Here is a 16,496-nt window from a genome sequence, read left to right as displayed (position 1 = left end):
GCAGGCGGGGGTCCAGCTGACTTTCTTCGGCTGGTTTTTGGAGGTTAACTCCGTGAGGGGGGCTACGATGCTGCCGTAACTCTTGATGAACCGGCGGTAGTACCCCGTGAGCCCTAGAAACGCCCGCACTTCCGTCTGGGTCGTGGGGGCCTCCCAGGCCACGATGGCATCGATCTTGGGCTGGAGGGGGGCTACGAGGCCGCTTCCGACCTGGTGCCCGAGGTAGATTACGGACCCTTGTCCGATCTGGCACTTGCTTGCCTTAATGGTGAGACCAGCCCTTCTCAGGGCCGTCAGCACCGCCCAGAGGTGCTGGAGGTGCTCGGGCCAGTGGGAACTGTACACTGCGATATCGTCCAGATACGCAGCGCTGAACTCCTCCAACCCCGCCAATACCTGGTTCACCAGCCTCTGGAAGGTGGCGGGGGCGTTCTTCATCCCGAAGGGCATCACCCGGAAATGGTAGTGACCATCCGGGGTGGAAAAAGCGGACCTTTCCTTTGCTCCCTCGGTGAGGGCGATCTGCCAGTATCCACTGGTCAGGTCGAACGTGCTAAGGAAGCGAGCAGCCCCGAGGCGATCGATAAGCTCGTCGGCTCGGGGGATGGGATGAGCATCGGTTCTGGTGACTGCGTTGAGCCCGCGGTAGTCAACGCAGAACCTCAGCTCGGGAACAGCACCGGGGGCGGCTGCCTTCGGAACCAGGACCACGGGACTAGCCCATGGGCTGTCAGAGGCTTCGACCACCCCGAGAGCTAGCATCTTTGATACCTCGGCCTTGATACAGGCCCGGACTCGGTCAGGGACGCGGTAGGCTCGGTGCCGTACCGGTGGGCTGTCCCCGGTGTCCACGTCGTGGACGCACCAGTTGGTGACGCCGGGGGTGAGGGAGAAGAGGTCCGAGAACTGTCCCAACAACTGGCGACAGTCCTCGCGCTGCTCGGGAGAGAGGGAGGAGGAGAGACTCACCCCCTCTACGGAGCCATCTTTTTCTTTCACGCACAGGAGATCGGGGAGAGGCTCCGTTTCTTCTTCTTCCCCATCGTCCGTGGCGAGGAGCAAGCTCAACTCGGACCGGGCGAAGTGGGGCTTGAGGCGGTTCACGTGAAGGACCCGCAAGGGGTTCCTGGGGGACTCTACATCGATGAGGTAGGTCACCTGACTCTTGCGCTCTACCACCTTGAAGGGCCCTGTCCACTTGTCTTGCAGGGCACAGGGCTCTACGGGGGCCATAACCCAGACCTGCTGTCCGGGCTGAAACTCGACCAGAGTGGCATTTTGGTCATACCACCGTTTCATTTCTTCTTGGCTGGCTTCGAGGTTTGCCTCGGCCAGCTCTCGGAACTTCCTCGTCTGGTTCCGGAGGGCCAAAATGTATCGAAACACATCGGGAGGGGGCTCTGGGGCCGCCGTCTCCCACCCTTCCTTGACCAGGGTGAGGGGTCCCCGGACGGGGTGCCCGTAGAGCAGTTCGAAGGGGCTGAACCCCAGGGATTTCTGGGGAACTTCGCGGTACGCGAAGAGGAGACAGGGAAGGAGGACGTCCCACTTACGCCTCAGGGGCTCTTCGAGTCCCATGATCATTCCCTTGAGGGTCCGGTTGAAGCGTTCCACCAGACCGTTACCCTGGGGGTGGTATGGGGTGGTGAACTTGTACGTCACCCCACATTATTGCCAAAGGGACTTCATGTATTTCGAGATGAAGTTGGTCCCTCGGTCACTGACGACCTCTCGAGGGAATCCCACCCGGGAGAAGATGGCCATGAAGGCCCGCCCCACTACGGGGGCGGTCACCGTTCGGAGGGGAACGGCTTCGGGGTATCGGGTGGCATGGTCTACCAGCACCAGGATAAAGCGGTGCCCCAAGGAGGTTCGGGGGTCGAGTGGGCCCACAATATCGATTCCCACCCTCTCAAAGGGGGTACTGACCACGGGGAAGGGTTGGAGAGGAGCCTTGCGCTTCCCTCCGCTCTTTCCGCTGGACTGACAAGTGGGGCAGGATTTACAGTGGGCCTCCACATCGGAGCGCATGCCCGGCCAGTAGAAGTGGGTGACCAGGCGCTGGTACGTTTTGTCTTGTCCCAAGTGTCCCGCCAGGGGCACGTCATGGGCCAGGTTCAGGAGAAAGCCGCGGAAGCGTAGGGGGACCACCAGCACTCGGCCGTACCCTAGCTCGGCGGACTTTTGCTCACTGTATAATAGGCCGTTTTCCCAATAGATAAAGTGGGAGCCGGACTGGTCACCGGCGGCCTGGGCGGCGGCCTGCTGCTGCGGCCCCACCAGGGATGGGCAGGATGTCTGCTCTAGGCAGAACTCTTCTCGGGACGGTCCCCCTTCCTGGCGCCATTGGGCCAGCTCAGGAAGGTCGTCCAAGCTCGGGGTTGGGCTACGGAGGTGATGTGGCGCACTGGGGGCCCTGCAGCGGCAGGCTTCTGGAACAAGGGGCAGCGGGGGTCATTGGCATAGTGCCCGGGTTTCTGGCAATGGTAGCAGGCTTGGCTGACCCGGGGCCCTGGCCTAGCTGGGGGAAACCCTGCGCGCGCTGTGGGAGGCGAGGTACCTGGCTGGTTTCTGGGGGGCTGCGCGGGGACCCTACCTGGGAACCCCTCTGTCTATTCTGACCCCCTCCTCCCCTCGGGCGGGATGGTCCTTGTTTGTTTCGGCCAGTGTCCCCCCCGGGCCCCCGGGGTACTCTGGTGCTCACCCAGCGATCGACCTCGACGGCCAGCTTCCGGGGGTCGGCCAACTTGCTGTCCAGGAGGTGCTGTCGGAGTTCCACAAAGCAATTCAGGGACAAGTGCTCATACGCAATGAGGTCGATGAGCCCCTCGAAGGTGGATACTTTGCTGCCCTTGATCCACCCTTCCAGGGCCCGGCTGTAGAAATTGACATATTCTACCCACGTGGTGCCGGGGATCTTCTTGCATTCTCGGAAGCGTTGGCGGTACATTTCTGGAGTGAGCCCGTACCTTGTTAGGAGGGCCTCTTTCATGTGGCTGTAGGAGGTCTGTTCGGCAGACGGTAGGTCGAGTAGGGTGTCTCTCCCCTCACTCAGGAATCGACCCCACAGCCCGGCTCCCCAATCTTTCTGTGGAACTCGGTGTGAGGTCATAGCTACCTCGTAGGCCTTGAACCATTGCTGGATGTCATCGTTTTTATAATATTCTTTGACTACATCCTTGGGGATGTGGACCTTGGGTTCCACTGGGGGACCAGACTCTCGGGTCGCTGCTGTTTTGTTGCCTTCGTTCCGGGCCTTTAGTTCGATTTCCAATATGCTGCGCTCGTGCTCCAGCTGGAGCTTCTTTCCGTCATGTTCTCGCTGGAGCTTCTTCTCCTCCAGTTCTCCTTGCAGCCGCAGCTGCTCGATGGCTAGCTTCTTCTCGGCCAGCTTGAGTTCTCCTTCCATTTTCAAACGGGCTAGTTCTAGCTCGTGGTTTCGGTTGCGCTCTCGGTCGGTCATCTCTTCTCGAGACAGACCTCTCTCGGGGCTGTAAGTCCGCGTCGGGGACTTTGCTCTTTCTTGTTCTGGGGCGTGGGTTTCGATCAGGGGTGCTCCCCCTCCATCGGCTTCCGTCAGTGCTGGAGGTTGGGCTCCGGTCTCCATCCAGGCTGTTAGAGCTTGTTGGAAGTCCTCTTTGGTGTTTAATCCCGTTGACGGGATATGGAGATCTTTGCAGAATTGCTTGAGCTCACGGTGCGAATAGTCTCTGTTAGACTTGGGCCTTAGGGCAGGTTCACCCCTAATCTTTTTGCCTTTATTTGTGACCCTGTGTAGTGATTTTTGGGTCTTGGCGCACTTTTTCCCTGTGTCCCAGAGTGAAAGTGCGTGCGTGTAGAATGGCTGGCCTGCCCTCCCATAGGAATGCATGGGGAATGTGTGTGCCCTGGTAGTTCCTGATGTGTGGGGAGTGCAGGCTCGAGTTTAGTATGTATGAACTCGTGAGAGTGAATGCTGCGCAATGGTATGTGCGGCTTGTGTGTGTCTAGAAGGGAAGTGCTACTTCTGGACATTGATGTATGTGTGCAGTGAGGATACTGGAGCGTGATTGGCTGGAGCTGGCTGGCATGCCAGGCTCCAGGAAGTCTGGATGGGTCTGCCCGGTGGTGAGTGTGAGATCAGCATGAGTGATGTGTGGGAGGAGTAGATCTGTGTCCTGGATGGGCTGGGTTTTCCCCACACAATGCTGGCTCCGCCCCCCTGTGGTTTGTCTAATGACCCTAGCCTCCCCAGTGAATGAAAGGGGTGGTTGGGCCATCAAGGGTACTCCCAAGCCAGCTGCAACTGGTTTCCCCCCACCCTGCACCTCCTAACAAAGGATTTCTCTGTATAAATATGGGGCTGCGTCCCCACAGAAATGGTTCTACTTTTGGATCCTTGCCAGAGGGGGCTGTTGCTGCTGCTGGGGCCAGGAGGACCGCCACTTGGATTGTCTCCCTGCCTGGAGACCCAGTGTGCTGGCGCTGGCCCTGCCTTGCCCCTCTGCCTGCCTCCAGACCTTTCTGGAGCTTTGCTGTGCCTGGGGGCACTCTTATTCTGATTTATAGCGCTAGGCGCGCTTTATTTTCCTTGTAGCGCTGGGCGCACTTCTCTTGGCGCTTGAGAGCGCTTTCCTTTGTCCCCGAGCGCTGGGGAGCGCTCGTTGTGCAGCCGGTGCCCACCCGGCATCTGCCCGTTCTGTTTTGCCGTTTTGCGGCATAGCGAGTGCCTACCTCGCTTTATATTTATTTAAGGCCGGTGCCTACCCGGCATTGCCCCGTTGTGTTTTATTATTTGCGAGCCGGAGCCCACCCGGCATCGCCCGTGCTCACCGCCGCAGCCCGGGGACGCAAGGAAGCAGCCGCTGACGTCACAGCCCGGCCGCGCTGGGATTGGCCCAGCCGGCCGAGCCTTCCGCCGCGTCATCCAGGCCGCCGAAGGAGCAGGAAGCAGCCGGCCGTGTCCGAGGCTCCCCGTAAGGAGAGAGGAGCCCCAGCGAGACAGCCGGTGAGTGAAGGAAGGGAGGAGGGCGTCGGGGCACGTTGTCGGTGCCCGCCCCTCCCCTTCCGTGTGCGGGCCGAGCGAGGCCCTCGTTGTGTTCGAGCCCAGAGGCTCGTGGGGCATTTTTCTGTTGTCTGAGTCCCCCGTGAGGGACTCCAACGATCCGGGGCACATTTGTTGTGAGCCATAGAGGCTCCGCCCGCATTTGGTTCTTCAGAGCCCCGAGTGGCTCAGGGCATTCCCGATTCCGAGCCCAGAGAGGCTCACAGCCATAGTGGTTCTACGGGCCCAGAGAGGCTCTGGGGCATTATTGATTATTTTTAGAGCGCAGAAGCTCTACATTGCCCATTTGCTTTGCGAGCCACAGAGGCTCTAGGGGGACACAGGCAGTTAGTTGGTTGTAGCCCCGAGGCTCCCACGCTGTGTCTCCCCACCTGTGTTCTTGAGCCCACCTGGCTCCAACGTTTGCCTACTTCATATTTACAACTGTCCAGCACTTAGTGGACAGTTGCTACGTTTAGGCTTTTGTGTCTGTGCTGCCTGCGCAGACCCCTGACTTTGAGACTCAGGGCATTCCGCCCCTTTCGAGGCCAGTTGGCCTGAGGGACATTTTGAGTGTTGTGCTACATGCACCCTGCGCATTGTGATTTCTTTGCTATATGATTCTTGCGCAAAAGTTCTAACCTGCACCTCTGAATGTGTTTTAATGTTACATGTGCAATTCTTGTTTATTATTACCTTTGCTAAAAGTGACCTGCTTAGGTAATTCTTTATGTGTTTATCCCCTTTGCTAAAAGTAACCTGCTTAGAGGATTGGTTGTGTCATTACCTTTGCTAAAAGTGACCTGCTTAGGTAATGCCTTGTTCTTTTATTTCCCTTTGCTAAAAGTGACCTGCTGAGAGGAATGTTGATGTTTGATTGCCTTTGCTAAATGTTACTTGCCTAGGTGATTATTTTAGGTTTCCTTCCCCCTGCGTGATTTCCCTACAGAGACTAGGGTGGCGTAGGAGGTGATAGGTTTTCCTTCCATAGGTCCTGATGATAAGGTCCTAGCTCCCTGCGTGATTTCCCTACAGAGACTAGGGTGGCGTAGTAGGTGATAGGTTTTCCTTCCATAGGTCCTAGCTCCCTGCGTGATTTCCCTACAGAGACTAGGGTGGCGTAGGAGGTATTTTCCCTTTACCAGTAGTTACTGGTTGTATGCTACATTTACTATTTCTGTGTTACAGTCATTGTATGTTGATGTGCTAAAGTGTTATACCTACAAGTATTATTTCTAACAAGTGCATACCCCTGACAGTGGTCCAGGTGGCCCTGTCCTGTACATAATCCCTTGTAAATCTTGCCCGTGCCTGTTGGCACATTGTAAAGTGTGTGTGTTATCTAATGTGTTTTTATTATTATAATACAAAGGCTATTTTTGATATAACCTTGTGTGGAGTTTCCTTTGTGGTGGGCCTTTGGTTGTTGTCGCTGGGGTGCGCGCGCAAACGCTTTACACATCGCCTCTGAGATTAGCCTTGCTGCTCGCGCCACGTTACCTAGAGGGTGAGCGGGGGTTATCTTGGTGTGTGACTCCCTAGCCCTGACCTTAGAAATGGTGATCCCTGACTGACCTCGACGCGAGTCTTGGCCGGCCAGGGTCCCGTTTCTAACATTGGTGGCTAGCGGTGCGGATTGGACTTGCGTTTGCGTTGTACCACAGTGGCGACAGGCCACACTTCAAAACTCTGCAATTTTAGATAACCACATTTTTGGGATTATTGTTTTTAGGGAAGTTCAGTTTTGCTTCTCCTGAAAGGTGTCATTTGTATTTTGTCCAGTACCTTGTTCCCCGCCCTGCTCCCAGAGTTTGGTACCTGTGTCGCTAGTGGTCAGGTTGAGATAATCAGGGGTGGTAGAAACTGCCTTACCGGTCCGAGGGGAGGGTGTGTGTGAATGAGTGGTGTGTTACACTGAACAGTGGAGTGCAAGTTCTGAGATAGGAATCTTGCTGAATTTTGTTGATTGTATACTCCTGTTTAGCTCAGACCCCCAGGTTCCCTGTGTGATCTCATCTCTAGAACGTCTGCCAAAATGGAGCCTGTTTTTGATCTCAGTGATCTAGTTTGGTACAGTATGCAGGAGTTGGAAAGGTTCTGTAGAGAGAGACACATAGGGGTGGATGAGTCAGATACTGAAAACCAACTTAGGAACCACCTGGTCCAATGGTATAAGGATCAAAGGGATCTTGAGCGCAGCGAGGAAAGGGCCCAGGCCACACGCCATGAGGGTGGTGAGTCTGTGGGGAGCCCTGAAGATTCTGATGAAGAATGTGAGTTGGATGATGACAGTGGTTGGGCCCCAGCAGATAGTGAGGACCCCATAGATAGGGAGTCCCTTGCTAGGCCCAGTGTCAGTACCAGCGCCCCATCCCTTGTCCTGTCCCCAGAAGAGTGGGAAGATAGGGAGAAAGAAAGGGAGCATCAGTTAGCGATGGAACAGCTCATGTTAGAGCATGCCCAGGCTATGGCGCAGCTAGAGATCGAAAGACTCTTAGCGCAGGAGAGGATAGAGGTGGAGAGAAGGGCCATCATCCGTGAGAGAGCAGCCCTAGAGGATAGACTCTTCCCTGCGCACAGTTGTAATTGTCTGGATTCCCCAGGGAGGGTGGAGTCCAGTGGTGGCAGCTTTTTAAATGTCAGTGTAGACAGTCCCACTCCCAGTTCCCCGAGTATGGTTCCTGTTTCCCCAGAGGAGGAGAATAGGTTGAGGTTTAGGAACCTTAAGAAACCATCTCACCAGAAGTGGGGGTATTTTGTGGATGACTGTTCGGATGCAATGTGGGGTTGGTTGACGGCTAACTCGGACAATGAGGTGGACGGTGTGGTGAATATGTTCCTCAAAGAGCAGTTGCTCAGTGTTGTTTGTCCAGAGTTGCGCCAGCACCTGCTGAAGTTGAAGTGTTTTTGTCCTTGGGACCTTGCAGAAGAAGCAGAGCGCTGGGACAGTGCGAGAGGTTCTTTAGAGTCACTAGTGAGTGATTCCAACAATAGTGGGTCAGGTGTCTTCCAGCCCAGTGTGGTGGAAGAGGGTGAGAGTAGCCCAGCTAGGTCCTTGGTTAGTGAGGAGGGTGTAGGGGCTGACTGCCTGTCTCAGTGGAGCGGTAGTGAGTGTGTGACCGAGAGTCCCCAGATGCCCGAAGCCCTGTCACAGAGCCTGGATGGTTTCTTTAGGGAACACCAGGAAAGGAACCTAGACTTGCCTGTTAGTTCACTTGAGGGAGATCTCCTAGTGTGTAGAGAACCTGGAGCATCTGTAAGCGGAGCTTCTATGGTCCTAGAGTCTGGCGGTACCGCTCCAGGAGGGAGAGTACAGAAGTCCAGTGAAAGGAGTGATTGGGGGATAGGATGTGAGTCCCCAGAAGTCCTGGAGTGCCAGGCATTGGTTCCACCGAAGGTTTTAGACCAGAGGTTGGATGGCCAGGTTCAGGATCAGCCTGACCTGAAGGGTGGGACTACTGTAATCAGTGTCCTAACCAGTTCTTTCTCCAGAGGTACCGCCCCGGTTGGGAGGGAGCAGGACTCTGGAAGGGGGTGCAGAGGGTGGGAAAGCCCACCTCTGACCCCGGTACCACCTGAGGGGTTAAACCCTAGGGTGGGAGAATGTTGTTTAGAGGGGACCCCTCGCAGGAGGAGGAGGAACCCTAGGAGAAGAGGTAAGGGGAGGAGAGCCTTCCCTGAGACTCCTGGTCCACCTAAGGTTGTAGACCCTAGGCTGGAGAACCAGTGGAAGTCTAGCCCTGTCTTACAGACAGGAAGAGTGGAGCATGGCTATTATGTGCCAGGGGTTACTACCCCCCACTTTGTGAGTATACAGGATCCAGTGGTACCTGGGTGGCCTAGGGCCTGGTCCTGGCCGAAGGCAGCTGGAGAGTATCAGTGGGGTACCCCAGTTAGTCCCTACAGTAGTTTTAGAAGGAACCCTAGGGGTTCACCGTGGCGTAAAACAGGAGGGTGTCCCTGCAGTTGTGGGCCCGCGTCCTTGTTTTATCGCCCCAAGCAGGGAAGCCCATCACGGTGGTGATCGGTCTGCCCTGCGTTTTGGCTGGAAGGGGGTCGTGTTAGACTTGGGCCTTAGGGCAGGTTCACCCCTAATCTTTTTGCCTTTATTTGTGACCCTGTGTAGTGATTTTTGGGTCTTGGCGCACTTTTTCCCTGTGTCCCAGAGTGAAAGTGCGTGCGTGTAGAATGGCTGGCCTGCCCTCCCATAGGAATGCATGGGGAATGTGTGTGCCCTGGTAGTTCCTGATGTGTGGGGAGTGCAGGCTCGAGTTTAGTATGTATGAACTCGTGAGAGTGAATGCTGCGCAATGGTATGTGCGGCTTGTGTGTGTCTAGAAGGGAAGTGCTACTTCTGGACATTGATGTATGTGTGCAGTGAGGATACTGGAGCGTGATTGGCTGGAGCTGGCTGGCATGCCAGGCTCCAGGAAGTCTGGATGGGTCTGCCCGGTGGTGAGTGTGAGATCAGCATGAGTGATGTGTGGGAGGAGTAGATCTGTGTCCTGGATGGGCTGGGTTTTCCCCACACAATGCTGGCTCCGCCCCCCTGTGGTTTGTCTAATGACCCTAGCCTCCCCAGTGAATGAAAGGGGTGGTTGGGCCATCAAGGGTACTCCCAAGCCAGCTGCAACTGGTTTCCCCCCACCCTGCACCTCCTAACAAAGGATTTCTCTGTATAAATATGGGGCTGCGTCCCCACAGAAATGGTTCTACTTTTGGATCCTTGCCAGAGGGGGCTGTTGCTGCTGCTGGGGCCAGGAGGACCGCCACTTGGATTGTCTCCCTGCCTGGAGACCCAGTGTGCTGGCGCTGGCCCTGCCTTGCCCCTCTGCCTGCCTCCAGACCTTTCTGGAGCTTTGCTGTGCCTGGGGGCACTCTTATTCTGATTTATAGCGCTAGGCGCGCTTTATTTTCCTTGTAGCGCTGGGCGCACTTCTCTTGGCGCTTGAGAGCGCTTTCCTTTGTCCCCGAGCGCTGGGGAGCGCTCGTTGTGCAGCCGGTGCCCACCCGGCATCTGCCCGTTCTGTTTTGCCGTTTTGCGGCATAGCGAGTGCCTACCTCGCTTTATATTTATTTAAGGCCGGTGCCTACCCGGCATTGCCCCGTTGTGTTTTATTATTTGCGAGCCGGAGCCCACCCGGCATCGCCCGTGCTCACCGCCGCAGCCCGGGGACGCAAGGAAGCAGCCGCTGACGTCACAGCCCGGCCGCGCTGGGATTGGCCCAGCCGGCCGAGCCTTCCGCCGCGTCATCCAGGCCGCCGAAGGAGCAGGAAGCAGCCGGCCGTGTCCGAGGCTCCCCGTAAGGAGAGAGGAGCCCCAGCGAGACAGCCGGTGAGTGAAGGAAGGGAGGAGGGCGTCGGGGCACGTTGTCGGTGCCCGCCCCTCCCCTTCCGTGTGCGGGCCGAGCGAGGCCCTCGTTGTGTTCGAGCCCAGAGGCTCGTGGGGCATTTTTCTGTTGTCTGAGTCCCCCGTGAGGGACTCCAACGATCCGGGGCACATTTGTTGTGAGCCATAGAGGCTCCGCCCGCATTTGGTTCTTCAGAGCCCCGAGTGGCTCAGGGCATTCCCGATTCCGAGCCCAGAGAGGCTCACAGCCATAGTGGTTCTACGAGCCCAGAGAGGCTCTGGGGCATTATTGATTATTTTTAGAGCGCAGAAGCTCTACATTGCCCATTTGCTTTGCGAGCCACAGAGGCTCTAGGGGGACACAGGCAGTTAGTTGGTTGTAGCCCCGAGGCTCCCACGCTGTGTCTCCCCACCTGTGTTCTTGAGCCCACCTGGCTCCAACGTTTGCCTACTTCATATTTACAACTGTCCAGCACTTAGTGGACAGTTGCTACGTTTAGGCTTTTGTGTCTGTGCTGCCTGCGCAGACCCCTGACTTTGAGACTCAGGGCATTCCGCCCCTTTCGAGGCCAGTTGGCCTGAGGGACATTTTGAGTGTTGTGCTACATGCACCCTGCGCATTGTGATTTCTTTGCTATATGATTCTTGCGCAAAAGTTCTAACCTGCACCTCTGAATGTGTTTTAATGTTACATGTGCAATTCTTGTTTATTATTACCTTTGCTAAAAGTGACCTGCTTAGGTAATTCTTTATGTGTTTATCCCCTTTGCTAAAAGTAACCTGCTTAGAGGATTGGTTGTGTCATTACCTTTGCTAAAAGTGACCTGCTTAGGTAATGCCTTGTTCTTTTATTTCCCTTTGCTAAAAGTGACCTGCTGAGAGGAATGTTGATGTTTGATTGCCTTTGCTAAATGTTACTTGCCTAGGTGATTATTTTAGGTTTCCTTCCCCCTGCGTGATTTCCCTACAGAGACTAGGGTGGCGTAGGAGGTGATAGGTTTTCCTTCCATAGGTCCTGATGATAAGGTCCTAGCTCCCTGCGTGATTTCCCTACAGAGACTAGGGTGGCGTAGTAGGTGATAGGTTTTCCTTCCATAGGTCCTAGCTCCCTGCGTGATTTCCCTACAGAGACTAGGGTGGCGTAGGAGGTATTTTCCCTTTACCAGTAGTTACTGGTTGTATGCTACATTTACTATTTCTGTGTTACAGTCATTGTATGTTGATGTGCTAAAGTGTTATACCTACAAGTATTATTTCTAACAAGTGCATACCCCTGACAGTGGTCCAGGTGGCCCTGTCCTGTACATAATCCCTTGTAAATCTTGCCCGTGCCTGTTGGCACATTGTAAAGTGTGTGTGTTATCTAATGTGTTTTTATTATTATAATACAAAGGCTATTTTTGATATAACCTTGTGTGGAGTTTCCTTTGTGGTGGGCCTTTGGTTGTTGTCGCTGGGGTGCGCGCGCAAACGCTTTACACATCGCCTCTGAGATTAGCCTTGCTGCTCGCGCCACGTTACCTAGAGGGTGAGCGGGGGTTATCTTGGTGTGTGACTCCCTAGCCCTGACCTTAGAAATGGTGATCCCTGACTGACCTCGACGCGAGTCTTGGCCGGCCAGGGTCCCGTTTCTAACAGTCTCCCAGAAGCTCCATCTGGAAGGTGGTCTTGTCGGTAGTGACGCTCATGGCTGCTCTTTGTTCGGGTAGTGTGTCAGTACTGTACGATCCCTAGACGTAGGTTCTTATCCCACCGCTGCCACCAATGTTAGAAGGGGCAATCTCCGAGGGCCAGGTTGTGCTCACCCAGACACCCCAAGATCCACCTCTCCCACAGAACTTGCAGAGTCTTGATTGTGAGGTCCTCGCCGGGGAGGCCTTTGGGTTTGGGATCGTACACACTGAGCTCACACCACACTACGAACAGACACCACACCGTTGGGTTTTAGGAACAAGTTCTTTATATAAGCAAATAATGAAGGAAGCACTCTTATATACACAGTGGCAACAGGACCACAAAGTCTCTGAGGGTTCGGGAAGGGGGAAGCGGGACAGTCTTTTAGTCTCTGGGTCAGTACGAGGCGTACCCCACGCACAGCTCTCAATCCTCGAGCCGGGGGTTACGGGATGGTGGTCGTACTGGCTGCCTCACCTTCGTCGAGTCGGCCCGGTCGTGATGGCTGTCTCGATGGTCCAGCCGGACCAGAGTACTCCTCGAGCCGCGACGAGGTCAGCAGGGCTTGATCTGGAGAAGTTCGTGAGAGCCGCGACAGCGTCAGCAGGGATCGGATGGTCTTAGAGGTCGAGCCGCGACAGCGTCAGCAGGGCTCGGATGGTTGCAAGTTCAGCTCGAGCCGCGACAGCGTCAGCAGGGCTCCGATGGTCTTAGATGTCGAGCCGCGACAGCGTCAGCAGGGCTCCGGTGGTCTTTAGAGATCGAGCCGCGACAGCGTCAGCAGGGCTCCGGTGGTTCAGTTCCTTAAGGCGAAGAAGGAGCCGCGACAGCGTCAGCAGGGCTCAGAGGTTCCAGGTGAGTCTTCTTAGGGTCAGCCGCGATCAGATCAGCCGGCTTCAGGTCTAAGATACAACTGCCCGCTAGTTGTCAGGCGGGCCCAGTTATAGTCCTTCTACTCTTTGATCTCCGGACCCTCGCAGGCAGGGGTCTCCGGCCCTGGGGGCTGGTCGTTGGCGAGGTCCGGCGGTTGGCTCTTTGATCCCTTTGAAAGATGGGTCCGGGAATTCCCAGACGCCCAGCGGGTCTGGAGCCAGCCCTCGGGGGGGCCAGAGGGGTGATCGAAACTGGCCCACAGGGGAGGGCCAAAGGTGTGACAGAAACCAGCCCCTCAGGGGAGGCCGGAGGTGCCATCGAAACTCCCTGGCTTATCTCACTCGGGGAGCCCTTTACCCCCCAGCCGGGACTGGCGCGCCTTTGGAGTCTGGGCCTCGCTGGGGCCGGGGTCACGCTAGGCCTAGGGAGACAGGGATGTCGGGAAGGGAAGATGGCGTCCGGGCCTTGTGGGGCATGCATGGTTAGGCGCTCGGAGCCGGGCGAGGAGCGGGAAAGGCAGGCCTGGTCAAGGTTCTCGGGGGATCTAGGTGTCCCTGGGTAGGACGACCAGGCTCGGGTTGCAGGCTACACTAACGGGGTGGCTGCGCAGGGGACTCGGGGTACAGGCCTACGCTCACAGGGTGTGGAGGGACAGAGGTGAACCACGCCACGAGGCCGGGTCCAACAATCTCGCAGTCTGTCCATGTGATTCGAACTCAGCACAGTCGCAGTAATACTTTTTCTTATTTTGCGGCCTGTACACCAAACCCAGAAAGTCCAAACTTGTCCCTCCGCTCAGGATACAAATACTAGACAATTTAGACCTGCCCTGTTGTACCTCCAATTGTTGAAAACCAAACTGGTGTGTCTCGCAGTTTACTGGTACATCGCAGCAGGGGCGGCCTTAGGCATGTGCAAGCTGTGCACCTGCACAGGACCGCCAAACCCCAGGAGCCGCCATGTCAATATATATCCTTAATATAATAATCCTCTGAGGATGGATACATATTTACGTGACGGCCCCTGGCAGGGATTTGGCAGCCTCTGGCTCTGTTCCACTTCCAAACACCCTGCCCCCCTCTTCTGAGCTCCGGGGGACTCCGCCCCACCCCCGTCTTCCGTGGCCCCCTACCTACGCTCCCTGCCCAGGGCCGCCATGAGCCTAGAGCCGCCCCTGATCGCAGCTTCTGTTAAGATTGCGTAAGATTGTTGTGAAATAGATCGTTATTTTTCGTACACTATTTAAGCTGTCTCTGGGATTTTAGAAGTTATTTTATTGCATGTATAAAATCTTTAAGGTTGTGTAACCGATTAAAGGTCTTTAAAATTGCGTATATATTAAACTAGGCAATGATGAGCTGTTAGTATTTTAAAGTAGAAGCACTTTATTGTTATGACTGTACCTTGGGGTTCTTACCTTGTAATTAGGCTGTCAGTTTTTTAGCAGGACTAGAAGGTCATTGCAATGAACATGCACTGACTTGAGTTGAAAAGTATTGTATTAGAATTGTGCCGCTGATGGTAAAAATATGCTGCTATTTTAAACAGTTTATACGGTACTGTAAAGCATAGCCAAGTTGGATGTTACCACCCTTATGTTTTGTCTAATGAGCGACTGATTACCATGTTATATGAGTGGAGATGGAACATTGTTAGCAATAGCATCCCTAGTGAGGGATATGAATGTCAATATTGTTTTATGATATGCATAAATGGTATATATGTGCTTCTATTATGTTTGATTTTTAAGAGAATAAAGAATATTTTACTAACTTACTAAAAAGTCTGATGTTAGCTGTTGATCTTTTGGCTTTGCCAATTGTTATCTTTGATTGTGAATGCTTTTTCTAGGAAGACATGCCTGCCTTGTATGAAAAATGGAATTCTTTCAATGGCAAAGTATTATTATTTTAATGTAAAGCACACATTGTTCCAGAAGTCTTTGGCACTGGAGGAAACTGCGTGTTGTGGCAATGTGCACACTGTGCAAGAGCAAAATGCAGTCACTCACAGACAGGTAAGCCAATGGCTAAAGTGGGTTGACTAAAATGGGAATTACACTACAGCTGACCAATCTAAATTGACGGCTGACTAAAAGCTCCTGTAAGCAAGTATAGCATTGTTTGACAATCTGCACAAAACTTTCCAAAAAAGTTAATCCCCTATGTCTCATTAAGGGAAAGTTTTGCACTGATCCGTCAAGTGTGGGCCAAGAAAAAGGGGTGTGTCCCAAAGTGCGATTTCCCATGTTAATTCTCATCGAAAACTTTGCTCTCTTCTACAGAAAAATGACTGAACAAAATTACACGTAATTTGCCAAAAGTTAGAACTTGACTCAGAAAGAGTGCTTTTTAGGTCAAAGCCTACCAGACAATGCATCTGTCTGGTTTTCTAATGACATCATGGGGATATTCTGACAGCTTCCTGGCAAAACACTCCTGCCCATTGCCTACCATTGGGTTTATGTTTTGTAACTCACATTTGCTTGTTTTCTATTTGCTGGCTTTATTTGTTTTAGGCTGTCAGGCTTGAGTTCCTCCCTCCAGTGGAAAATAGCCTATTTACTGTATTCTTCCACCAGTGTTCACTTTCTGTAAACAGACCTTTAAAACATGTTCTTATCTTGTCACATTTGCTGTGCATTCAAAGACAGAGGTCAAATGTCAAGCTCTGTCTTCTAAGGGAGCTTGATGTTTACTTTTCCTTCACTGACTTCAAGGTGAGATGATTTATGTGGCAATCTTGCTGTGAAATCAAAGACTTTTATGTAGCACACAAAAAATATACCAGAATCATGAAAGTATAAATTAGGTAATTTTTTGTTTTAATTCTGAATTGTGGTGGAAACAAATATTTTAATGTGCTCAAAACAAATCATTACAGTAGGTGATGGCATTTCCACATATTATTGTTTATGTGCTGTATACTTTTATCAGTAAAACTGTATATCTCTACAAATGTAATGGTCATTTCAATTGACAATGTGTTATCTGGAATGGCAGTGTGGTACCACATCATGCATACTCCACACTATGCCACTCCTCTCTACACCACTCCACTCTTAAACAGTTCACTCCACTCTATGCCCCTCCACTCAAAGACACTCTACAAAACTCTACAACATGCCACTCAATTCTATGACACTCCACTCTATGACACGCCACTCAACTGTGTGACATTTCACCCCATTACACTCCACTCCATGTCACTCCACTCCATTGTACACCACTCCATTCTTCATCACACCACTCTATGACATGTCACTCCACTTTAATACATGCCATACCATTCTATGCCATGACATGCTACGACACTCTACGAGATGCCATTCACTCTACATCCCTCCACTCTAACACAGTCTGTAGGAAAGTAGTATCTGCTTCTTATGGTTACCCCCACTTTTTACTGATGTCTCACTGGTTTTGGCTTAGTCTGACTGGCATCCTGCTATCCAGGACCCAAGTCTATCTGCTTTCTCCCTTAAATTGCATGAATGTACTTTAGGTACACTCCACATTGGATAGTGGGGTACCCTTATCATATCTATGGTACACCATGTAGCCAGGGCATAGATAC

Source organism: Lissotriton helveticus, chromosome 3_1, assembly GCF_964261635.1.
Source record: "Lissotriton helveticus chromosome 3_1, aLisHel1.1, whole genome shotgun sequence".
NCBI lineage: Eukaryota > Metazoa > Chordata > Amphibia > Caudata > Salamandridae > Lissotriton > Lissotriton helveticus.
The sequence above is the reverse complement of the archived record's forward strand: the minus strand, read 5'-3'. Positions refer to the sequence as shown.